This window comes from Pseudophryne corroboree, chromosome 1 (assembly GCF_028390025.1).
Source record: "Pseudophryne corroboree isolate aPseCor3 chromosome 1, aPseCor3.hap2, whole genome shotgun sequence".
In the NCBI taxonomy this organism is placed as follows: Eukaryota; Metazoa; Chordata; class Amphibia; order Anura; family Myobatrachidae; genus Pseudophryne; species Pseudophryne corroboree.
Window position 1 is genome coordinate 53,183,566 of NC_086444.1, and position 26,292 is coordinate 53,209,857.

Genomic DNA, 26,292 nt, shown 5'->3' on the forward strand with positions numbered 1-26,292 from the left:
AATTTCCTCCTTCCCCAGGAATGCCAATAGTCCTGCAGGCCATGTCACTGGCAATTCTGACGATTCCTCTCCTGCCTGGGATTCCTCTGATGCATCCTTGCGTGTAACGCCTACTGCTGCTGGCGCTGCTGTTGTTGCTGCTGGGAGTCGATGGTCATCCCAGAGGTGAAGTCGTAAGCCCACTTGTACTACTTCCAGTAAGCAATTGACTGTCCAACAGTCCTTTGCGAGGAAGATGAAATATCACAGCAGTCATCCTGCTGCAAAGCGGATAACTGAGGCCTTGACAACTATGTTGGTGTTAGACGTGCGTCCGGTATCCGCCGTTAGTTCACAGGGAACTAGACAATTTCTTGAGGTAGTGTGCCCCCGTTACCAAATACCATCTAGGTTCCACTTCTCTAGGCAGGCAATACCGATAATGTACACGGACGTCAGAAAAAGACTCACCAGTATCCTAAAAAATGCAGTTGTACCCAATGTCCACTTAACCACGGACATGTGGACAAGTGGAGCAGGGCAGGGTCAGGACTATATGACTGTGACAGCCCACTGGGTAGATGTATGGACTCCCACCGCAAGAACAGTAGCGGCGGCACCAGTAGCAGCATCTCGCAAACGCCAACTCTTTCCTAGGCAGGCTACGCTTTGTATCACCGGTTTCCAGAATACGCACACAGCTGAAAACCTCTTACGGCAACTGAGGAAGATCATCGCGGAATGGCTTACCCCAATTGGACTCTCCTGTGGATTTGTGGCATCGGACAACGCCAGCAATATTGTGTGTGCATTAAATATGGGCAAATTCCAGCACGTCCCATGTTTTGCACATACCTTGAATTTGGTGGTGCAGAATTTTTTAAAAAACGACAGGGGCGTGCAAGAGATGCTGTCGGTGGCCAGAAGAATTGCGGGACACTTTCGGCGTACAGGCACCACGTACAGAAGACTGGAGCACCACCAAAAACAACTGAACCTGCCCTGCCATCATCTGAAGCAAGAAGTGGTAACGAGGTGGAATTCAACCCTCTATATGCTTCAGAGGTTGGAGGAGCAGCAAAAGGCCATTCAAGCCTATACAATTGAGCACGATATAGGAGGTGGAATGCACCTGTCTCAAGCGCAGTGGAGAATGATTTCAACATTGTGCAAGGTTCTGATGCCCTTTGAACTTGCCACACGTGAAGTCAGTTCAGACACTGCCAGCCTGAGTCAGGTCATTCCCCTCATCAGGCTTTTGCAGAAGAAGCTGGAGACATTGAAGGAGGAGCTAACACGGAGCGATTCCGCTAGGTATGTGGGACTTGTGGATGGAGCCCTTAATTCGCTTAACAAGGATTCACGGGTGGTCAATCTGTTGAAATCAGAGCACTACATTTTGGCCACCGTGCTCGATCCTAGATTTAAAGCCTACCTTGGATCTCTCTTTCCGGCAGACACAAGTCTGCTGGGGTTCAAAGACCTGCTGGTGAGAAAATTGTCAAGTCAAGCGGAACGCGACCTGTCAACATCTCCTCCTTCACATTCTCCCGCAACTGGGGGTGCGAGGAAAAGGCTCAGAATTCCGAGCCCACCCGCTGGCGGTGATGCAGGGCAGTCTGGAGCGACTGCTGATGCTGACATCTGGTCCGGACTGAAGGACCTGACAACGATTACGGACATGTCGTCTACTGTCACTGCATATGATTCTCTCACCATTGAAAGAATGGTGGAGGATTATATGAGTGACCGCATCCAAGTAGGCACGTCACACAGTCCGTACTTATACTGGCAGGAAAAAGAGGCAATTTGGAGGCCCTTGCACAAACTGGCTTTATTCTACCTAAGTTGCCCTCCCACAAGTGTGTACTCCGAAAGAGTGTTTAGTGCCGCCGCTCACCTTGTCAGCAATCGGCGTACGAGGTTACATCCAGAAAATGTGGAGAAGATGATGTTCATTAAAATGAATTATAATCAATTCCTCCGTGGAGACATTCACCAGCAGCAATTGCCTCCACAAAGTACACAGGGAGCTGAGATGGTGGATTCCAGTGGGGACGAATTGATAATCTGTGAGGAGGGGGATGTACACGGTGATATATCGGAGGATGATGATGAGGTGGAGATCGTGCCTCTGTAGAGCCAGTTTGTGCAAGGAGCGATTAATTGCTTCTTTTTTGGTGGGGGTCCAAACCAACCCGTCATTTCAGTCACAGTCGTGTGGCAGACCCTGTCACTGAAATGATGGGTTGGTTAAAGTGTGCATGTCCTGTTTATACAACATAAGGGTGGGTGGGAGGGCCCAAGGACAATTCCATCTTGCACCTCTTTTTTCTTTAATTTTTCTTAATTTAATTAACTAATTAATTTTTCTTAATTTAATTTTTTGCGTCATGTGCTGTTTGGGGAGGGTTTTTTGGAAGGGCCATCCTGCGTGCCACTGCAGTGCCACTCCTAGATGGGCCCGGTGTTTGTGTCGGCCACTAGGGTCGCTTATCTTACTCACACAGCTACTGTCATGACTAAGGTTTTGTGAACCCGGTGTTAGTGAAGTCTGTGCGGGCGACTGGAGGATTATATGAATACTACCACTGACCTGGTTTGGGACTGTTGTGGACTCTGGGTTTCTTCCGGTGACTGGGAAGAGGAACCGCAGCAGAGATGGCCGAATCTAGGTTCTCCTCATGCAGGATTAGGTCGGCAGACAGGAGGCATGCTGAAGGTCTCCTGAAAGACAGAACTGGAAAGGCACTGATGAATCAGTGAAGAATACCAGGTATAATTGTGCTAAAGGGCACGGGGTGCTTGGAGACACTGAGGTGCTTGCGGACACTGAGGTGCTTGGGGACACTGAGGTGCTTGGGGACACTGAGGTGCTTGGAGACACTGAGGTGCTTGGAGACACTGAGGTGCTTGGAGACACTGAGGTACTTGGAGGCACTGGGGTGCGTGGAGGCACTGGGGTGCGTAGAGACACTGGGGTGCGTAGAGACACGGGTGCGTAGAGACACTGGGGTGCTGAAGCACGGAGGTGCTGGAAGCACGGAGATGCTGAGGCACGGAGGTACTGAGGCACGGAGGTACTGAGGCACGGAGGTGCTGTGGCACGGAGGTGCTGGAAGCACGGAGGTACTGAGGCACGGAGGTGCTGAGGCACGGAGGTACGGAGATGCTGAGTCACAGAGGTACTGAGGCACTGAGGTGCTGAGGCACGGAGATGCTGAGTCACGGAGATACTGAGGTGCTGGAAGCACGGAGGTGCTGAGGCACAGAGGTACTGAGGCACAGAGATGCTGGAAGCACGGAGGTGCTGAGGCACGGAGATGCTGAGGCACGGAGATGCTGAGGCACGGAGATGCTGGAAGCACGGAGATGCTGAGGCACGAGGTACTGAGCCCTGGAGATCCCAACTACAACAGTAGTAAAACTGAAACACGACAGCTGTGGTTTTCAGTGGAGAACACAGAATTCAGTACTGTGCCTTTAAGACGAAACATTGCAGCTGTACCTTTACATTGAGACTCAGGGAAATGGTGAAATCAAATGGCAACACACAAGGAAACCAAACGGTAACAAGGGAACAGAGTTTCCACAGGAACTTAGGTACAAAGGTTACCTTTAGGGAGCTCAGCTTAAGACCCACACAAGGCTGTATGTGACACAAGGAACTGGCCCAGATTCCAACTCAGCCTCCTGATTTATACTTCCTGGTCCTTGATGATTGGTGGGCAGGATTAGGTGATGTAGAGAGTCTCAGGCTGGCAGAGGATTGGACAACTCTGGGTCAGGTGAAGTCACTGTCATGTGACTACTCTAGAGGAGGCTGTGAAGTGCAGCGAGGCCTAGCAGGCCGAGAGAACACTGAAGCCTGAACTTCAGATTACTGAATTCAGCCTCACACAGGAGATCACCACAGGTGGAGCTAATTAACTATTACCTCTCAGGCAGAGAACTCAGGAAAACTCAGTGCTGACAAGCTGTTTAACTCCGTGAGTGAAAAGACACAGGATCCAGGACAGATGGCAGGGGTAAGTCACCAAATATAAAACCTACAGTCAGGATTGTGACAGTATCCCCCTCTTCAAGGGTGGACTCCGGACACCCATCTTGAATCTTAGAGGAACTTGAGAAATTCATACAGAAGAATTTAGGACCTTCGTTGATGCAGATTCCAAAGGTTTAGGACTAAATTCTTTAACTACAGCGTTACTGAAAGTCTGTAAGTCATGGAACACAGGATCATTACTCTCAAAGAGCATGTTGGCCCACTCCAAAGCTCTTCCTCTGAATGCCAGGAACAGATATCGAGTAACGTTGGAAGGAGTTACTGCACCTGAAGGATCAGACTCCATCCGAGAGAGAAATTGTTCAACCAGAGCGGCATATTGCAATAAATCTCCATCAAAGTAAATAGGTGGAAAACCATCAGACGAAAGCTTAGAGGATGAAACTGAAGAAAGCTTTGGCTGGACGAGTAGGACTGGATTGGATCCGAGGATACTTGAATTGGCTGGAGCCAAAGGAGACGGACCAGGCTGGTCCTGGAGTATTGCTGGACCGTCTGGAACCGGGACGGACTGACCAGGTGGAGCCTGGAGTATTGCTGGACCGGCTGGAACCGGGACGGACTGACCAGGCGGAGCCTGGAGTATTGCTGGACCGGCTGGAACCGGGACGGACTGACCAGGCGGAGCCTGGAGTATTGATGGACCGGCTGGAACCGGGACGGACTGACCAGGCGGAGCCTGGAGTATTGATGGACCGGCTGGAACCGGGACGGACTGACCAGGCTGGGCCTGGAGTATTGCTGGACCGGCTGGAACCGGGACGGACTGACCAGGCTGGGCCTGGAGTATTGCTGGACCGGCTGGAACCGGGACGGACTGACCAGGCAAGGCCTGGAGTATTGCTGGACCGGCTGGAACCGGGACGGACTGACCAGGCAGGGCCTGGAGTATTGCTGGACCGGCTGGAACCGGGACGGACTGACCAGGCAGGGCCTGGAGTATTGCTGGACCGGCTGGAACCGGGACGGGCTGAGCCCTTTCTTCACAGGGCTGGGCTGAGGCAAGAGCTCCCACTTCACGGGGCTGGGCTGAGGCAAGAGCCCCCACTTCACGGGGCTGGGCTGAGGCAAGAGCCCCCTCTTCACGGGGCTGGGCTGAGGCAAGAGCCCCCTCTTCACGGGGCTGGGCAGCACTCTGTAGACTCTCTGGCTGGGCAGCACTCTGTAGACTCTCTGGCTGGGCAGCACTCTGTAGACTCTCTGGCTGGGCAGCACTCTGTAGACACTCTGGCTGGGCAGCACTCTGTAGACTCTCTGACTGGGCAGCACTCTGTAGACTCTCTGACTGGGCAGCACTCTGTAGACTCTCTGACTGGGCAGCACTCTGTAGAATCTCTGACTGGGCAGCACTCTGTAGAATCTCTGGCTGGGCAGCACTCTGTAGAATCTCTGGCTGGGCAGCACTCTGTAGAATCTCTGGCTGGGCAGCACTCTGTAGAATCTCTGGCTGGGCAGCACTCTGTAGAATCTCTGGCTGGGCAGCACTCTGTAGAATCTCTGGCTGGGCAGCACTCTGTAGACTCACTGGCTGGGCAGCACTCTGAAGACTCTCTGGGGCTGGACGCTCTGAAGACGCCCCTCCTGGGGCTGGACGCTCTGAAGACGCCCCTCTTTGGGCTGGACGCTCTGAAGACGCCCCTCCTGGGGCTGTGGACACGGACTCCTCTGTGACTGTAAATGGCTTGAACATTCTTCTCTGGACACCCAACTTGGGATAAAGTCTTTTAACCACCGGACCCCAGTCATAAATTTGAGTCTCTCTCAGAAGAGTAGCCTTCTTGATACCCCCGTCAGCAGCAGAAGGATCGGATACTGTGGATGACTTGTAGACATGAGCACTATGATACTGAGATTTGTCACTATTACCTGGCTTGCGAAGAATGCAGTCTTTAACAAAATGACCAGAATTTCCACAGTAAAGACAGAGATGTAGCTCCTTACGCCGCTGACGTTCAGCTTCAGAGAGCTTGGGCCGTGGATAGCTCTGATGAAAAACTTTCCCTTGCGCAGAGGAAGAGACTCTATTAACTGGATGGGACAAAACAGGATCAACAACGTTGGTAGTATTCCTGAGGAGATCAGGCATCACAGAGAGAATACTAGGCAAAAGTTCTTGTAACTGTAGTAACATCTGGTAGAAAATCTGCAGTTGGTCAGGAGTCTTAGAGCAGAAGGTCATAGAATCTCTGGAGGACGAATTCCGCTGCAGACACTGTGCCAATCGATGCTGAGTCGACTCCAGACCTTCCAAGCGTCCTGCAATATTGCTTAGGAGGTCATGCGTCAGACAAACACTTTCGGCCGGGTCCATGTGGCCAGTTCCTACTGTCATGACTAAGGTTTTGTGAACCCGGTGTTAGTGAAGTCTGTGCGGGCGACTGGAGGATTATATGAATACTACCACTGACCTGGTTTGGGACTGTTGTGGACTCTGGGTTTCTTCCGGTGACTGGGAAGAAGAACCGCAGCAGAGATGGCCGAATCTAGGTTCTCCTCATGCAGGATTAGGTCGGCAGACAGGAGGCATGCTGAAGGTCTCCTGAAAGACAGAACTGGAAAGGCACTGATGAATCAGTGAAGAATACCAGGTATAATTGTGCTAAAGGGCACGGGGTGCTTGGAGACACTGAGGTGCTTGCGGACACTGAGGTGCTTGCGGACACTGAGGTGCTTGGGGACACTGAGGTGCTTGGGGACACTGAGGTGCTTGGAGACACTGAGGTGCTTGGAGACACTGAGGTACTTGGAGGCACTGAGGTACTTGGAGGCACTGGGGTGCGTGGAGGCACTGGGGTGCGTAGAGGCACTGGGGTGCGTAGAGGCACTGGGGTGCGTAGAGACACTGGGGTGCGTAGAGACACTGGGGTGCTGAAGCACGGAGGTGCTGGAAGCACGGAGATGCTGAGGCACGGAGGTACTGAGGCACGGAGGTACTGAGGCACGGAGGTGCTGTGGCACGGAGGTGCTGAGGCACGGAGGTGCTGAGGCACGGAGGTACGGAGATGCTGAGTCACGGAGGTACTGAGGCACTGAGGTGCTGAGGCACGGAGATGCTGAGTCACGGAGATACTGAGGTGCTGGAAGCACGGAGGTGCTGAGGCACAGAGGTACTGAGGCACAGAGATGCTGGAAGCACGGAGGTGCTGAGGCACGGAGATGCTGAGGCACGGAGATGCTGGAAGCACGGAGATGCTGAGGCACGAGGTACTGAGCCCTGGAGATCCCAACTACAACAGTAGTAAAACTGAAACACGACAGCTGTGGTTTTCAGTGGAGAACACGGAATTCAGTACTGTGCCTTTAAGACGAAACATTGCAGCTGTACCTTTACATTGAGACTCAGGGAAATGGTGAAATCAAATGGCAACACACAAGGAAACCAAACGGTAACAAGGGAACAGAGTTTCCACAGGAACTTAGGTACAAAGGTTACCTTTAGGGAGCTCAGCTTAAGACCCACACAAGGCTGTATGTGACACAAGGAACTGGCCCAGATTCCAACTCAGCCTCCTGATTTATACTTCCTGGTCCTTGATGATTGGTGGGCAGGATTAGGTGATGTAGAGAGTCTCAGGCTGGCAGAGGATTGGACAACTCTGGGTCAGGTGAAGTCACTGTCATGTGACTACTCTAGAGGAGGCTGTGAAGTGCAGCGAGGCCTAGCAGGCCGAGAGAACACTAAAGCCTGAACTTCAGATTACTGAATTCAGCCTCACACAGGAGATCACCACAGGTGGAGCTAAGTAATTATTACCTCTCAGGCAGAGAACTCAGGAAAACTCAGTGCTGACAAGCTGTTTAACTCCGTGAGTGAAAAGACACAGGATCCAGGACAGATGGCAGGGGTAAGTCACCAAATATAAAACCTACAGTCAGGATTGTGACAGCTACCTCATTGCGCCTCTTTTTTTCTTTGCGTCATGTGCTGTTTGGGGAGGTTTTTTGGAAGGGACATCCTGCGTGACACTGCAGTGCCACTCCTAGATGGGCCAGGTGTTTGTGTCGGCCACTAGGGTCGCTTAGCTTACTCACACAGCTACCTCATTGCGCCTCTTTTTTTCTTTGCGTCATGTGCTGTTTGGGGAGGGTTTTTTGGAAGGGACATCCTGCGTGACACTGCAGTGCCACTCCTAGATGGGCCCGGTGTTTGTGTCGGCCACTAGGGTCGCTTAGCTTACTCACACAGCTACCTCATTGCGCCTCTTTTTTTCTTTGCGTCATGTGCTGTTTGGGGAGGTTTTTTTGGAAGGGCCATCCTGCGTGACACTGCAGTGCCACTCCTAGATGGGCCCGGTGTTTGTGTCGGCCACTAGGGTCGCTTATCTTACTCACACAGCTACCTCATTGCGCCTCTTTTTTTCTTTGCGTCATGTGCTGTTTGGGGAGGGTTTTTTGGAAGGGACATCCTGCGTGACACTGCAGTGCCACTCCTAGATGGGCCAGGTGTTTGTGTCGGCCACTAGGGTCGCTTAGCTTACTCACACAGCTACCTCATTGCGCCTCTTTTTTTCTTTGCGTCATGTGCTGTTTGGGGAGGGTTTTTTGGAAGGGACATCCTGCGTGACACTGCAGTGCCACTCCTAGATGGGCCAGGTGTTTGTGTCGGCCACTAGGGTCGCTTAGCTTAGTCATCCAGCGACCTCGGCGCAAATTTTAGGACTAAAAATAATATTGTGAGGTGTGAGGTATTCAGAATAGACTGAAAATGAGTGTAAATTATGGTTTTTGAGGTTAATAATACTTTGGGATCAAAATGATCCCCAAATTCTATGATTTAAGCTTTTTTTTAGTGTTTTTTGAAAAAAACACCCGAATCCAAAACACACCCGAATCCGACAAAAAAAAATTGGTGAGGTTTTGCCAAAACGCGGTCGAACCCAAAACACGGCCGCGGAACCGAACCCAAAACCAAAACACAAAACCCGAAAAATTTCCGGTGCACATCTCTACTAGAGAGGTTCTGCATATCCCTGATAAGGTAACAGAGGAGACTGAGGAATCTTATTTTCATGTAAAAAATAAATCCGCAGCCACTTTTCCTGTGTCAAAGGAACTAGGGCCCTCATTCCGAGTTGATCACTCGCTAGCTGCTTTTAGCAGCAGTGCAAACGCTAAGCCGCAGCCCTCTGGGAGTGTATCTTAGCTTAGCAGAAGTGCGACCGAAAGGTTCGCAGAATTGCTACTAAAAAAGATTGTGCAGTTTCAGAGTAGCTCAAGACTTACTCCTACCTAGCGATCACTTCAGACTGTTTAGTTCCTGTTTTGACGTCACAAACATGCCCTGCATTCGCCCAGCCACGCCTACGTTTCCCCAGACACTCCTGAGTTGTTAACCGACATGCCTGCATTTTTTCACTGACTCCCCAAAAATGGTCAGTTACCACCCAGAAACACCCACTTCCTGTCAATCACTCTGCGGCCAGCAGTGCGACTGAAAAGCGTCGATAGACCTTGTGTGAAACTACATAGTCTTTTGTGAAAGTACGTCACGCGTGCGCACTGCGCACCATACGCATGCGCAGAAATGCTGCTTTTTACCTAATTGCCGCGCTGCGACCGAAAACAGCTAGCGAACAACTCGGAATTACCACCTAAGTACCGTTTGAAGAACCATGGGTTAATCCTGATAGGAAATTTCAAATCCCTAAAAGGTTGATATAATCTTTTCCCTTTCCACCTGAGGATAGAAAGAAATGGGAAAATCCACCGATAGTGGATGCATCAGTATCCAGGCTGTCACGGAAAATTGTATTGCCTGTCCCTGGTGCAGCCTCCCTAAAAGATACGGCTGATTGTAAAATTGAGACTACACTCAAATCATTGTACACAGCTGCTGGGGTGTAACAGAGACCCACTATAGCATGTGGGTGGATTACTAAGGCCATCGCAAAATGGTCGGGTAACCTAATTGAGGGGTTAGGTACCTTGCCTAAGGGGAAGATTATTTTACTCCTGCAACATATACAGGACTCTGTAAATGTTATGGTGGAAGCCATAAAAGAAATAGGCTTGCTTAATGCACGTACCACTGCTATGGCAGTGTCAGCACGCAGAGGCTTTTGGCTATGCCAGTGGACTGCCGACGCGGACTTCAGGAAAGGCGTGGAAGGCCTACCCTTCACAGGAGAGGCCTTATTTGGAGATGAACTAGACAAATGGATCTCCAAAGCTACTGCGGGTATGTCCACGTATCTTCCTTCTGAGGCTAACTCAGGACCTAATCTACAGTCCTTTCGAACTGCCAAGTTCAAGGGCAAAACCAGAGGTTCTTCTACAGCCACCAGAGGTGCTAGAGGTAAACCACGAAAACCGTCAACTGCAGGTTCACAGGAACAGAGCTCAAGTTCTGCTTCCTCAAAGCCTTCAGCATGACGGTGGACCGCGATGCCTGGAAGACAGGCAGGTGGGAGCCCGACTAAAAATTTTCAGTCACATCTGGACAACATCACACCAGGATCCCTGGGTCATAGATCTGATTTCCCAGGGCTACAGACTGGAGTTTCAGGAGCTCCCACCTCACAGATTCTTCAAATCAGGCTGACCAGTTTCACAAGAAGCAAGTATAACCTTACAGGACGCCATTCAAAAACTGGTACAGACTCAGGTCATTGTTCCAGTTCCACCTCAGCTGAAAAACAGGGGATATTATTCCAACCTGTTTGTAGTACCAAAACCGGACTGTTCGGTAAGGCCGATTTTGAACCCCAAATCATTTATCCCGTACTTACGAGTGTTCAAATTAAAGATGGAGTCTCTGAGAGCGGCGATCTCAGGTCTGGAGGAGGGGGAATTCCTAATGTCTCTGGATATCAAGGATGCGTACATTCACATTCCGATCTGGCCACCTCATCAGGCTTATCTACAGTTTGCACTGCAGGACTGCCACTACCAGTTCCAGGCCCTGCCATTTGGTCTCTCCACGGCACTGAGAGTGTCAAGGTGATGGCAGAGATGATGTGTCAACTCCGCAAACAGGGAGTGAACATAATTCTATACCTGGACAATCTTCTGATAAAGGCACCGTCCAGGGAGCGGTTGATGGACAGTATTCGCCTCTCAACCACACTACTCCTGGATCACGGGTGGATTCTGAACTTACCAAAATCTCACCTGGAACCGACGCAGAGACTTTCCTTTCTGGAAATTATACTGGACATGGAACTCAGAGAGTGTTCCTTCCTGTAGAGAAGGCTATGGAAATCCACTCAATGGTTTGGGCTGTCCTGAGGTCAACTCAGATCCTGGTGCAACTGTGCCTTCGCCTTCTGGGGGAAATGGTGGCCTCTTACGAGGCGCTTCAGTACGGAAGGTTTCATACGAGGCTCTTCCAGCTAGATCTATTGGACAAATGGTCCGGATCACATATTCACATGCACCAGAGGATCCATCTGTCGCCAAGGCGCAGGATCTCCCTTCTGTGGTGGCTACACACTTCTCCCATTGTCGGGGGTCGGAGGTTCGGAATTCGGATTGGATTCTCCTAACCACGGACGCAAGTCTCAGAGTTTGGGGAGCAGTCACCCAGGGGGTGCAGTTTCAAGTAAAATGGTCAAGTCAGGAATTCGTCCTTCCAATAAACATCCTGGAACTCAGGGCTATCAACAACGCCCTTCTGCAGGCCTTATCCCTACTTCGGAATCAGGCCACTCAAGTCCAGTCGGACAATGTAACGGCAGTAACGTACATAAACCAACAGGGCGGAACAAAAAGCAGAGCAGCAATGTCAGAGGTGTCAAAAATTCTCCTCTGGGCAGAAAAACACGCTGTGGCATTGTAGGTGGTCTTCATTCCGGGAGTAGAAAACTGGGAAGCAGACTTCCTCAGCAGACACGACCTGCACCCGGGGGAGTGGAGCCTTCACCCGGAAGTGTTAAGGTGCTTGACACGTCGGTGGGGATATCCACAAATCGACATGATGGCCTCTCATCTCAACAAGAAGCTCAAGCGGTATTGTTCCAGGTCGAGAGACCCACAAGCAGTGGCGGTAGACGTTCTGATACTCCGGTCTACCAGATAGTGTTTCCTCCACTTCCTCTGATCCCAAGAATTCTAAAAAGAATAAGAAGGGAAAAAGTTCAAGCAATACTCATTGCTCCGGACTGGCCAAGAAGGGCCTGGTACGCGGACCTTCTGGTGATGCTCCTCGAAGATCCGTGGCCTCTAACTCTTTGCGAGGATCTTCTGTAACAGGGCCCGTTCGTCTGTCAAGACTTACCGCGGCCACGTTTAACGGTGTGGATGTTGAACGGATGATCCTAGCCAGGAGAGGGATTCCTGACAAGGTCATCCCAACTATGATCCAAGCCAGGACAGGGGTAATGTCTAAACATTACCAAAATATATGGAAGAAGTATGTCTCTTCGTGTGATTTTGGCTTTGTCTATTTTCTTACAGAAACAATTGGCTTCTCTCCCTGAGGTCCAGACGTTCTTGAAAGGTGTTCTGCACATCCAACCTCCCTTTGTGTCTCCCACGGCACCTTGGGATCTCAATTTGGTGCTGCAGTTCCTCCAATCGGACTGGTTTGAACCGTTACAGGAGCTTGACGTAAAGTACCTTACGTGGAAGACCATCCCACTATTGGCCTTGGCCTCAGCGAGACATGTGTCGGAACTAGGGGAGTTGTCTCACAAGAGCCTCTACTTAATTTTCCATGAAGACAGAACTGAACTCAGGACTCGTCAGCAATTTCTTCCTAAGGTGGTGTCCGCTTTTCACATCAACCAACCTATTGTGGCTCCAGCTGTGACGGATACCTCGGCTACTTCAAAGACTTTGGCTGTTGTGAGGGCTATGAAGTTGTATGTAAAGAGAATAGCTCATCACAGAAAATCTGACTCTGTTCATTCTCTATGATCCCAATAAAATTGGGTGTCCTGCTTCAAAGCAGTCTATTGCACGCTGGATCAAGCTCACGATCCAGCATGCTTATTCCATGGCAGGATTGTCAGTTCCAAAATCTGTACAGGCTCACTCTACTAGGTCGGTGGGTTCATCTTCAGGGGGTGCCCAGGGTTTCTCGGCTTTACAGCTCTGCCGAGCAGCTACTTGGTCAGGTTCAAACACTTTTGCAAAGTTCTACAAGTTCGATACTTTGGCCTCTGAGTACCTTCAGTTTGGTCAATCAGTTCTGCAGGAACTTCAGCACTCTCCCACCCAGTTTGGGAGCTTTGGTATTTCTCCATGGTACTAAATGGATTCCCAGTATCCTCTAGGACGCAAGAGAAAATTGGATTTTAATTACCTAACGGTAAATCCTTTTCTCATAGTCCGTAGAGGATACTGGACGCTCGTGCGGTGCTTCGTTTTTCCTGCACTGTTACTTGGTTAAGTATTCTGGTTTGTTCAGCTGTTGCTGTTCATGTTTCAAGTTTGGTTAGCTTGTCTTTCCTATTGTTCTGTGTGTGCTGGTACGTAATCTCACCACTTTTATTAATTATCCTTCTCTCAAAGTATGTCCGTCTCCTCGGGCACAGTTTCCTAGACTGAGTCTGGTAGGAGGGGCATAGAGGGAGGAGCCAGCGCACACTATCAAATTCTTAAAGTGCCCAAGGCTCCTAGTGGACCCGTCTATACCCCATGGTACTAAATGGATTCCCAGTATCCACTACGGACTACGAGAAAAGGATTTACAGGTAGATAATTAAAATCCTATTTTTTCCTACAACCAATGTCGCTTTCTTCCTTCACTCACCGCTCCATTCACAAAACATCCCAACCCCCAGTTCCCGAAGGCCATTGACTAAGTGTCATCCTTGACTATGACCCCCTCCTCCTAGTCAGTTGCTCTCGAAATCCTCTTATTTCCATATCTGCAATATTTCTGGGATCAAGCCAAATGTCGCCCTAAAAGCTACTAAAATTCTACTTCTTACTGCCCTAGTGCACTCCAGCCTCTCCCCCTTCAGTCTGTCAACTTTGCTGCCCTCCTATTTACCCCCTCTCTGTTCTACCTCTGCTGTCACCTTATGCCAGTCACTTCACTGGCTCATTGTCCAACTCAAGTTCAAAACCCTATTGCTGATCCTCAACAACTCATACCCTTCCCGCATTTCTGGCCTCATACCCTCACACATGACCTCCTGGTCTTTTCAATCTGTCAATGACTGCCACCTATCCTCCTTCCTTACAACCTCCTCCCATGCCCACATCCAGGATTTCTACTATGCTGCTAATTTTCTCTGGAACGTAATCCCCACTTTGCTTCCCTCACAGTTTATGTGTTCACTCAGAGCTCCTCCAAAATGTAAGTTCTCACTTAGTTGAGTTATCTGCAGATTCTAAATCTGGATTTATGTTTTGACTGTCCTGTCTGCTCAAACATGCAGTCTTGGATTAAACCCTGTGGAGGCCATTAAGCAGTCGAAATCTCGGGGCCCGTCTCCTTATACGGTTTTTTATTTTATCAACCAATAGTATATTATCCACAAAACTGTAATATGAATCTGATAGGTTGTCGTGGGGCCCCTAAAAGACATGGGGCCATTAGGCCAGTGCCTACTCTGCCTATTTAGTAATCTGACATTGCAACCATGTATTATATAATGTTTATCTATGTTCCATCTGCTATGTAGAGTGCTGTGGAACCTTGCAAATAAAATAAAATTATAGATTATGGCTCCAATCCAGGTCTGGACTGGCATACCGGGGTATATAGTTGGAAATCCCTGGTGGGCGCTACTGCATGAGGCCCCACCCCATCTTCTAGGGATCAGGTACCAGACTGCACTTGAATTATACATACTGTTACGATCCTAGGCACGCCAATCTCTGAATCCCTGCCACGTGACACTGTTACTAGATACCTGAGCGCGTGCGTTAATTATAACACGGTCACTGCCACCAGCCAAAGTACAAACATTTAGGGTATGACCCAAGGCAAACTTATGGCTTTTGCCTGCACCAAAACTTATTAATATTTTGGTAACGCCTCTTTCAGAGAGTTGGGTTGGATACACACAGAAAACCAGTGCTAAAATTGATTATTTCATTTAAGTGAAATACTTCAAAGCTTATGTTACAGAAAAGAAAGTTACAAGATATAATGATAAAAAATCAAAAGTCACATAAGTAAAGACACTTTCAAGAAAAAGAAAAATAGGGAGATAAAACCCAACGATCTTAACACATGAAGAGTGGAACGATGGGATGAAGTGAAGCCTCTTCAGATATTCGGGACATTACAGAGCCAGAATGCTTCTCCTGACTCGCTTCTCTGATAATGCACACCTTGCAGTCTCTGTTTCTCCTATTTAAAACTCAGGCTGCATTGATTTTAACAGGCCTATTTCTACTTGAAATAGCCTGGATCATGACACATACTGTATCTTAAATTTTTTCTGAACAGGACAATTAATCTGGTACATTATCATGCATGTACTATCAGTATTCACTATATATATTTATAAAAGGGCCCAAATCATGTGCTCCCTAATGGCAGGCCAAGCATCTGTGGCAGCTAGCCACACCCCCTATAGAGGATGACCACACCCCTAAACATGAGCCCCTACCACTGCATTCCCCTGGTGGGCTCTTCATGCTCCAGATTGACACTGCTCCAGGCAGTTTGTGATTAGTACTGTATTAGTTCCAGGCTCCAGGTTGTTGCTACTCTCACTTCAGGCCCTGGGGGCAGGGTGTGGGTGTGGTGTTGCTTTACTGGGGTAATTCCATTGAGGCACTGCAGATGGGTGAGAGGAGCATGTGCTTATCTCTAATTGGAGGAGACCATCCCATGCTCCTCTGACCTGTTGAGATCAGTAGTAATTTACATGATCTTTATTATATGGCAGTCAGTGTTCTTTTTATTGTATGGCAGTCATTCACATGCTCTCTATTATATGTCAGTTAGTGCTCTCTGTATTATATGGCAGTCATTCATATGCTCTCTGTATAATATGGCAGTCATTCACATGCTCTCTGTATTATATGGTGGTAATTGACATGCTTTCTGTATTACATGGTGGTAATTTACATGCTCTCTCTATTATATGGTGGTCAGTGCTCTTTGTATTATATGGCAGTCATTCCATGCTCTCTGTATTATATGGTTAGTTATTCATATGCTCTCTGTATTATATGGCAGTCATTCACATGCACTCTGCATTATATGGTGACAATTTACATGTTTTCTGTATTACATGGTGGTAATTTACATGCTCTTTGTATTATATGGCAGTCATTCACATGCTCTCTGTAATATATGGCAGTCATTCACATGCACTCTGCATTATATAATTGCCAGTGCTCTCTGTATTATATTGTGGTTATTCACAAGCTCTATTATATGGCAGTCATTCACATGCTCTTTGTAATATATGGCAGTCATTCACATGCTCTCTGTATTATATGGCAGTCATTCACATGCACTCTGCATTATATAATTGCCAGTGCTCTCTGTATTATATTGTAGTTATTCACAAGCTCTATTATATGGCAGTCATTCACATGATTTCTGTATAATATAACAGTCAAAAATAGTTTCTGTAGAGTATGTCAGTCACAAAAATGCTTTCTGTAGTTTGAAGCGGTCACAAAAATGGTCTCTGCAGTGCATGGTGGTTGCAAAATATCTCTAATGCTTGTATGGAGGTCACAAAAATACTCTCAGGATTGTATGGTGGTCACAAAAATGTTCTCAGAATTATATGGTGGTTGCAAAAATGCTCTCTGTATTATGTGGTGGTCACAAAAATGCTCTCAGGATTGTATGGCGATCACAAAAATGGGAAGGGGCGGTGCGTAACCTATCAGAATCGTATGTATCTCATCTGTTCTCAACTTGCAAATGGGTGGGTGCAACTGGGCGGCAACGGGATAGGTTTGCTATGATCTGCTGATGGAATTGCAGGTGCTGCTTATTGAAAACTAGGTGATTCATTGTGCCCTACGCTCTTCACACGGTCGTAAGGGGCTACACCCCATTAACCCTTGCATGCCTTTGTGGCGTGCAATATTTGTATTATATGGCGTACTACCTCCAATCATAATTGTGTGAGTGGTTAAATATTGCACGGACAAAGGGCGTGCAATGGTTAAGGGGTGGTAGCCCCTTGCAACGGCGTGAACAGCGCACGCAGGGCCTGATGAATCACCTAGTAGGTGCTGTGGTTGGGGGAGTGGCGTGTATGGGGGAGATGCGGATGGGGGAGGAGGTCTGGGGGTGCCGTGGGTAGGAGAGGGGTGGTTGCGGGGGTGCCGCGGGTGGGGGAGGGGCTGGTGCGGTGGGGCGGGTGCGGAGCCACCAGGAGTGCGGGGCTGCTGCAGGTGGGGGAGGGTCATGCGGTGGTGCCACGGGTGGGGGTGGGGCAGGTGCGTGGGTGCTGCGGGTGGGGGAGGGGGTCCGTAGCCACCGCGGGTGGTGGAGGGGGTGTGTGGGGGTGCCGAGGACAGGGCCCGGAGGTACTGCGAGTTGGGGAGGGGTGGGTAATGCTTCATCTGCTTCTCCTCCTGGAAGTAGCTAAGCTAAGCTGCTGTCCTCCCTTTGGCAGCAGTACTCCCGGAGACTCGCACAGCAGCCAAGCAGCCAGTCACTATTGTTAGCGCCGGTGTCCCAACGCGCCGCATTACAGGGAAGAAGATGCGTTCAATAAACTACAGGTCCCAGCAGGGTGGTCTTCAGTTTTCCGGCTGTCGGGTCCCAGCGCACAGTGTACCTGTGCTGGAATCCCGACAGCCAGCATATATACACTGTTTCTCCCTCTTTGGGGTCCACAACCCCCCTAGAGGGAGAATAGATAGAGTGGAGTCAAGGGGCTCATTTGCACTCGCCATGCTGTCGGTATGCCACCCCGCCCCCGCAATATTCCATTTCCTCCCTGAAAACGGAGCGTTGCCGCCCCGCGACCGCCTCTGCCTGATCGTCAGGCAGAGGCGAACGCATTTTCTGCTGTCCCCCCGCAGAAAGTGCAGATGCATGCGCAGTACGGCTCGCTGCGCATGCGCTCGTGGCACCGCCGCAAAATTCCGGTTGGATCGCGATTTGTGATCCAACCTGAATTAGCCCCTAGATCTTAATCTGGCTCTGGCCAGCTGATGATCACAAACACTGTGCTCATGGGTGGATTTAGGGGTGAAGGCACCCCTAGGCACAACAGTAATGTCCCCCAATCCCTTTGTAATTGTATTTTCATTGATTGGTTATAAGTCCTCATTTGATGTTAGCCAATTTAATAGAATAATAAAAAAGCCACTTTTTTATTTTTATTTATGTATACATATTTACTAAGTAGGGCAGCACACAGGGGCAGTGTGTACATGTCCTACCTATTTACACTCCATTGAAGATGGCACATGGAACAGTACAGTGTATATATTTTGCAGTTACTGGTACATCCAAGTGCCGTCCCCAAACAAGTGCTGCCCCTAGACACGTGCCTCACGTGCCTAATGGGAAATTCACCACTGACTGTGCTAGCTCCTGGCTCTGGGCAGTTAATGATTATAATTATAGTGCTAGCTCCTGGCCCTGGGTAGTTAATGGACGTTGGCTGTGCTTGAAGAGCATGGCGGATGGTAGCTGCAGGTCGTTACAGTAGACCAGTGGTTCTCAAACTCGGTCCTCAGGACCCCACACGGTTCATGTTTTCCAGGTCACCAAGCAGCTGTACTGTGTATCACCAACTGTCACATTTTAAAAATCTACAAGTGACCTGCAAAACATGAACCGTGTGGGGTCTTGAGGACCGAGTTTGAGAACCTGTGCAGTAGACTAACTGTTGTGCATGAGGAGTGCTAAGACATTACTTTCATTTATTCAATTGAAGTCATGTACCTGTGTGACCAGGCCCAAGCCTGTGTATGCCATATCCAGTGACTGGAAGACAACGCGTTTTACTGAAGAACCTGTCTGAGATTCCTTATTTCAAGTACCCATTTTACAACTGTTTAAATTCTATATATATATATATATATATATATATATATAGAACCAACAATATAGGCGGCACTCGGAGACTTGCACAAAATAGGTGAAAAAACAGCCAGGTGAGTTTATTCAGGTCAACGTTTCGGGGGACGTACCCCCTTCCTCAGGACACAACACACTAATGTGCAACACAGTGATACAAACTTAAATAACTACTTACCAGGACCCCAGCCGCCCCACGGTGTCAGCGCCATCCCGGCGCACGCGACCCGCACTTCCGGTCGCGGCTCTCACCCAGCAAAGGAAGTGACGTCATCGCGCCGCCGAGAGCCGCCTCCACCGTAGCTGCGTACACAGAGGGACTGGTTACCATGGGAGCAGAGTGCACAACTCATATTCGGTGCGCTCACTGCTGCCAGGTGTAAACATGACATATTAACATATTAAAACACATGTAAATAACCTACACAAAACAATAGTGACAATATGCTCGATAAAAACATACAAAGTGATTGATTACGACACACCCCGGATCTCTCCGTGTGTGATGAGTGATCAAAGTGCATGATGTATAAAGTGCCTAGTGAATACATACACATCAAAAAATATATAAAAAGATATATAAAAAAGATATATGAAAAACTACATAGCTAAACATCTGGACAGTCTTGCTACCTCTGTAGTATGTGAAAAAATCACTAAATATCTGTAAATAACTTACACCAGCATGACTGACTGTACATGAAACAATATGTAACTGACTAAAAAAAGGTATCTCTAACACTTTTAGTCGACCTGTCAGTGTATCTGTATCGATTAATTGTTTAAGAGAGGTTCTTCTAAGTGGAAGACATGAAGCATAAAACAGGATGTGTTGGAAATATGTGTCCAACACAATGCATTATATTATATTATGTCGCCAAAGGTATCATAAGAAGCACTGTAGACTTAAATATTCATTCAAGCCTCGGGGATGGATGGTATCAAGTTTATAGATTCATCTTGCCTCAAGTTTTAATAATTTAGTGACGCGATCGCCACCTCTTATTGTGGCTGGGATGTGGTCCACAATTTTATAACGCACTGATGCCAAAGAATGTCGCATCTGTGCGAAGTGGCGTGCCACAGGTTGGTCACTTTTCCCTGATTGCAGAGCTGCCCTGATGGATGACCTGTGTTGGGCCATCCTTTCTTTAAAGTGGCACTGCGTTTTGCCGACATAATACAAGCTACAAGGGCAGATTAACACATAAATTACAAACGTGGAACTGCAAGTAAGGGGCCATCTGATGGACATCTTTTTACCTGTATGTGGGTGAGTAATGAAATCACCCGTGAGCATGTAGCTGCATGTAGTGCAGCCTAGGCATTTGAAACAACCATTTTTGCGGCTAAGAAAATGTGCAGTGGGTAGGGGTTTATTAAAACCCGTTACATCATTTTTGACTACTAAGTCCTTAATATTCGCGCTTCTGGTGTAACATGGCATGATCTTGCTGCGTTTAAGGGAGGTTAGGCTGGGGTCCGTGGCTATGATGGGCCACATTTGTTTCATCTGTTTACTTCTGACCCCACTGGCGGTGTTGAATTCATTGACCCACGTGACCCTATCATCTGTGGATGTCATGCCATCCTGTTGGAGTAGCTCCATTCTACTGGTGGACATCACCTTAGTGCGAGCTTGTGTCAAAATGCTAGATGGATAGCCTCGTTGTGCAAATTTGTTGGACATGGCATCAAGCTGGATCTCCAGATCCTCGGGTTCGCTGGTGATCCTGCGCACCCGGAGGAACTGTGAGTATTGTAGACCTCTTACCAGCGATCTAGGATGGAAACTGTCGTATCGCAACAGAGTGTTGCGGTCAGTGGGTTTACTATACAGTGATGTCTGTATATGTCCATGATGAATTTGAATTTTAATATCCAAAAAACATATTTCCGTGGGATGAACGGATAGAGCTAGCTTAACGGGGCTGGGTGACCTATTGTGGTCTTCAATCAATCTGACCAAAGTTGGTTCATCATGGGTCCAGAACAGCAACAGGTCGTCTATGTAGCGATAATAAAGTGCTATGTGCTCTGAAACAGAGGAATCCTCAAAAAACAACGCCCGCTCGACCTCCCACATGTAGGCTTTAGCCAGAGACGGGGCCACTGCTGACCCCATGGCACAGCCTGTGTTTTGTTTAAAAAACTGGCCGTTAAAAAGAAAATAATTATGGGTCAGAGTGAATTCCAACAGTGTGATGAACAGGTCAACATCTGGCCCTGTGTATGCTGAGTTGTGTGTGATCAGCCGCCTAACTGCTGATATACCTGCCTGATGCGGAATGCAGGTATAAAGGCTGGCTACATCCAGTGTGGCTAAGATGGTGCCCTCATGTACTTGCCCCACGACCAGTAGTTTCCTCAATAGCATATTGGAATCCTTAAGATGGGTAAATGTGGCTTGCACACAAGGTTGCAAGTATGCATCCAAAAAGATGGCAATGGATCATGCCATGTTACACCAGAAGCGCGAACATTAAGGACTTAGTAGTCAAAAATGATGTAACGGGTTTTAATAAACCCCTACCCACTGCACATTTTCTTAGCCGCAAAAATGGTTGTTTCAAATGCCTAGGCTGCACTACATGCAGCTACATGCTCACGGGTGATTTCATCACTCACCCACATACAGGCAAAAAGATGTCCATCAGATGGCGCCTTACTTTCAGTTCCACGTTTGTAATTTATGTGTTAATCTGCCCTTGTAGCTTGTATTATGTCGGCAAAACGCAGTGCCACTTTAAAGAAAGGATGGCCCAACACAGGTCATCCATCAGGGCAGCTCTGCAATCAGGGAAAAGTGACCAACCTGTGGCACGCCACTTCGCACAGATGCGACATTCTTTGGCATCAGTGCGTTATAAAATTGTGGACCACATCCCAGCCACAATAAGAGGTGGCGATCGCGTCACTAAATTATTAAAACTTGAGGCAAGATGGATCTATAAACTTGATACCATCCATCCCCGAGGCTTGAATGAATATTTAAGTCTACAGTGCTTCTTATGATACCTTTGGCGACATAATATAATATAATGCATTGTGTTGGACACATATTTCCAACACATCCTGTTTTATGCTTCATGTCTTCCACTTAGAAGAACCTCTCTTAAACAATTAATCGATACAGATACACTGACAGGTCGACTAAAAGTGTTAGAGATACCTTTTTTTAGTCAGTTACATATTGTTTCATGTACAGTCAGTCATGCTGGTGTAAGTTATTTACAGATATTTAGTGATTTTTTCACATACTACAGAGGTAGCAAGACTGTCCAGATGTTTAGCTATGTAGTTTTTCATATATCTTTTTTATATATCTTTTTATATATTTTTTGATGTGTATGTATTCACTAGGCACTTTATACATCATGCACTTTGATCACTCATCACACACGGAGAGATCCGGGGTGTGTCGTAATCAATCACTTTGTATGTTTTTATCGAGCATATTGTCACTATTGTTTTGTGTAGGTTATTTACATGTGTTTTAATATGTTAATATGTCATGTTTACACCTGGCAGCAGTGAGCGCACCGAATATGAGTTGTGCACTCTGCTCCCATGGTAACCAGTCCCTCTGTGTACGCAGCTACGGTGGAGGCGGCTCTCGGCGGCGCGATGACGTCACTTCCTTTGCTGGGTGAGAGCCGCGACCGGAAGTGCGGGTCGCGTGCGCCGGGATGGCGCTGACACCGTGGGGCGGCTGGGGTCCTGGTAAGTAGTTATTTAAGTTTGTATCACTGTGTTGCACATTAGTGTGTTGTGTCCTGAGGAAGGGGGTACGTCCCCCGAAACGTTGACCTGAATAAACTCACCTGGCTATTTTTTCACCTATTTTGTGCAAGTCTCCGAGTGCCGCCTATATTGTTGGTTCTATATTGGGGTTCACCCCCCTGGGAGGGCACCGGAGCACATACCCCTACGGGGAAGCTGAGTGCCGGACTCATCCATGGACTATATATATATATATATATATATAGATATATATATATAGATATATATATATAGATAGATAAATAGATATATATACAGTACACACACACACACACATATATATATATATATATTATGAGTGTCACAATTTTTCAGCTAGTAAGTGCCAAATTTATTTAGTTTAAAAGTTTTATTGATCCGCATATGTGTACACGGATACGTAGTCTCTTCGGGATTGTTGTTCCCAGGTTCCCCATGATATTATTCTTTGCTTCATTTAGTCAATAATTCATTCAATCCTGATTTGCATAGACGGAAAAAAAAATCCTCATTAGTCAAAACACAAAGGGTCGTTTGCAAGCATTGACAATTGTATAACCACAGCACAACCGTCGTTCCTTTGTGTATTTTGTCACCTGACACCTATTCTTATACCCGTTGCGCCTGTTTTTGTGCATGTTTCTCGATTGTAGAGTTGTACAGGTGTAATGAATTAAGGGTATGAGTCAGACGCAAGGGGCAACGCGAACGGGTCTTGCAGATCTCGGCACACTGCGCATGCGCAAAAGAAAGAAATCGCCATCTGCGTGGTCACTGGGTCAGGTAATTGCATACAATAGTGTTCGCTAGAGTGTACAGATTCATCTGCCCATTGACAGAGCTGTTCTGTCTTGTGGGAGTGTCATGGGATGGTCGTGGGTGCAGAATATTGCTGACTTCATAGCTCATTCGCAACGTGCGGACGGAACACCTGTTTTAGATGGATCTTTTGCACCCAGCATGGGGCTGGTGTAAGTACAGACAATGATAATGGTTCCGGATGTGGGCGTAAGGACAGTGGGCCGGGATAGGCTCAGTGGCGTATCTATAACGGTTGCAAGGTATGCAGTGCAGACAAACCCCTGCACCCATTTCTTCAGTACTTACCCCTCTGGAGTCCTGCATTGGCGGCAGCAGTGCTGTGTAATTCACCGGGAAAATGTCTCTACACCTTTTCCCCAGAGACCTGCGCACAGGGTCGGACTGGCCCACAGGGGAACAGGGGAAACCACTGGTGGGCCCTACTGCCTGTGGGCCCTCCTCCTCCTCTAGGGATCAAGTTCCAGACTGTCCTAGTGCACTGGATTTATGCATTATACATATGTTGCATTATGCTTCGCAATAATTTGGTTTATTATATATTTACCAAGGGGCACAGAACATGTAATGGTTAGCCAAACTTCTGTGGTGGCTGGCCATGCCCCCACTGGAACCTGGCTACACCTTTAAGCATGGGTCCCTACAACAGAATTCCCCAGGTGGGCCCTTCATGCCCCAGTCCGACACTGCCTGCGCATGTGCACAAGATTCTGGTACAGTGCTAGGGCAGGGCCGGTTCTAGTCCTTGTGGCGCCACGGGCGAAAATAGGGGCGTGGCTTCATAAAGGGGTGTGATCAATGTGCCCCCAGTAGTATTGCCTCCGATTGTGGCCCCAGTAGTATTGCCCCCATTTGTGGCCCCAGTAGTATTGCCCCCGTTTGTGGCCCCAGTAGTATTGCCCCCGTTTGTGCCGCTTTAAAAAAAAAAAATTATACTTACCATCCTCGCTCCTGATGCCCAACCGCTGCTGCCCTCCATCTCTGGCTGCTGGAGCCGCTCCTCTGATCTATAGGAGAGACGTCATGACGTCTCTCCCATAGAACCGCATAGACACTAGAGGTCAATCATGACCCCTAGTGTCTAAGTGCCACTCCCACAATGCAGTGCGGTGCGCAATGACTTCATCGCGCACCGCACAGCAGTACCAGCACTGGGGGGTGGGCACCACCATTAGCGGATCTTGCCATGGCTGCGGCGCCCTCCGGATGGCGGCGGCGCCCTGCAGATGGCGGAGGCGCCCTCCGGAAGGCGGCGCTCCAGGCAAAAATCCTGTGTGTCCGTAGCAAGATCCGCTACTGTGCTAGGGCCTACTAGTGACCCTAGTGCTCCGAGTCTACTGCGCACCAGGCGGAGCTGAATGAATTCACAGCACTGTCACCCCAGACATGTTCCCTATAGATTGTGCAAAATGTGAATTTACTAGCATGGGAGCACTCGCATGCATCTTGATGGATGCTGATGGGGGCACACAGAATAAATTCAGGGAAAGCCAATTTCAGTCTGTTCCTGGGAGGTAATGGAGCCCCTCACGACGGTGTGAAGAGCGCACGTATGGCGTGATGAATCACCTAGTTCTTATATATTTATTCTTATCAGCATGCTATAATATTTTAGTGGCCATTTTAATATATGAAATACCCCTTGATGAAATTGCATTCCATATAATTTCATATGTTTGTAAGGGTTGGGTATGTGATGCCGATGGCCGGGATCCCGAGCACTGCGATTGCTGATGGCAAGAATTCCGGCTAACAGGGTGTATTCCCAGTTGTGGGTGTCCATAACACACATTGGGCGGGATTCAATTCTTTTCACCCCTTTCCACACCCATTCTGTTTCTACCCTCAGGGACGTTGTATCATTATTTCAGCTTGCTACCCCCGGAGTAGCGAGGCACCCAACCGTTTACACAGCCAAACCTGATTACTGTGGGCGCAATATGCGCGATAACGGAGATCATTTTAGAAAGGATATTGGGCGTGATATATCATTTGAATCTCACCCATAGAGTGGGAATAGAACCTGTAGCGAGAGCAGCGTGCTACTGAGCGCGTGGCGAATGAAGGGTGCCCGCAAGGGGACTCTTTGCACTCTCCCCGCTGCCGGCGTACTGACGATCAGGATGCCGTTGTTGGTATACTGACGACCGACATCCCAATTGTCGGTAAATCCTACTGATCCCTGATAGACACAAGGTCAACATGGACAAAGTTACTAAAGGTTATGATTTGTGACATGGAAAGTCAAGGAAGGAACAAATCCAAAAACATGAAAAAACAAAAATGTGTGTTAACCATTGACCTGTCGACCATATGAACACGCCGACCTTTCGACCTTTTCCAGTGTCAACCTTTCATATGTTGACCTTTTGTCCATGTTGACCGTTTGACTTAACGTATGTTGACCAATAGTCCGGATCCCTAATAATACATATAGATCAGGATTTATTGAGATGGGGGTTATACAGAGTAGACAACCCTTTTACACCGCCACTGATGGCGCCATCAACATTTGCACAAGCCCTATGGCAGGTGCGGTTTCTTCATCTGATCGCGGATTCCTAAGCTGTGCATTTGTGAACGCAGCTCGCCCACAACACTCACATAATACCTCTATTCACCACTTTACTGGCAAATATTTAAAAAAAAAAACACTCAGAAATTGTATTGGTATTTTTTATGAGTGAGTGAATTAAGTGAAGAACACGGATGTAAAAACAATTTGATGTAAAAAAATAAATAAATAAAAATACTCATT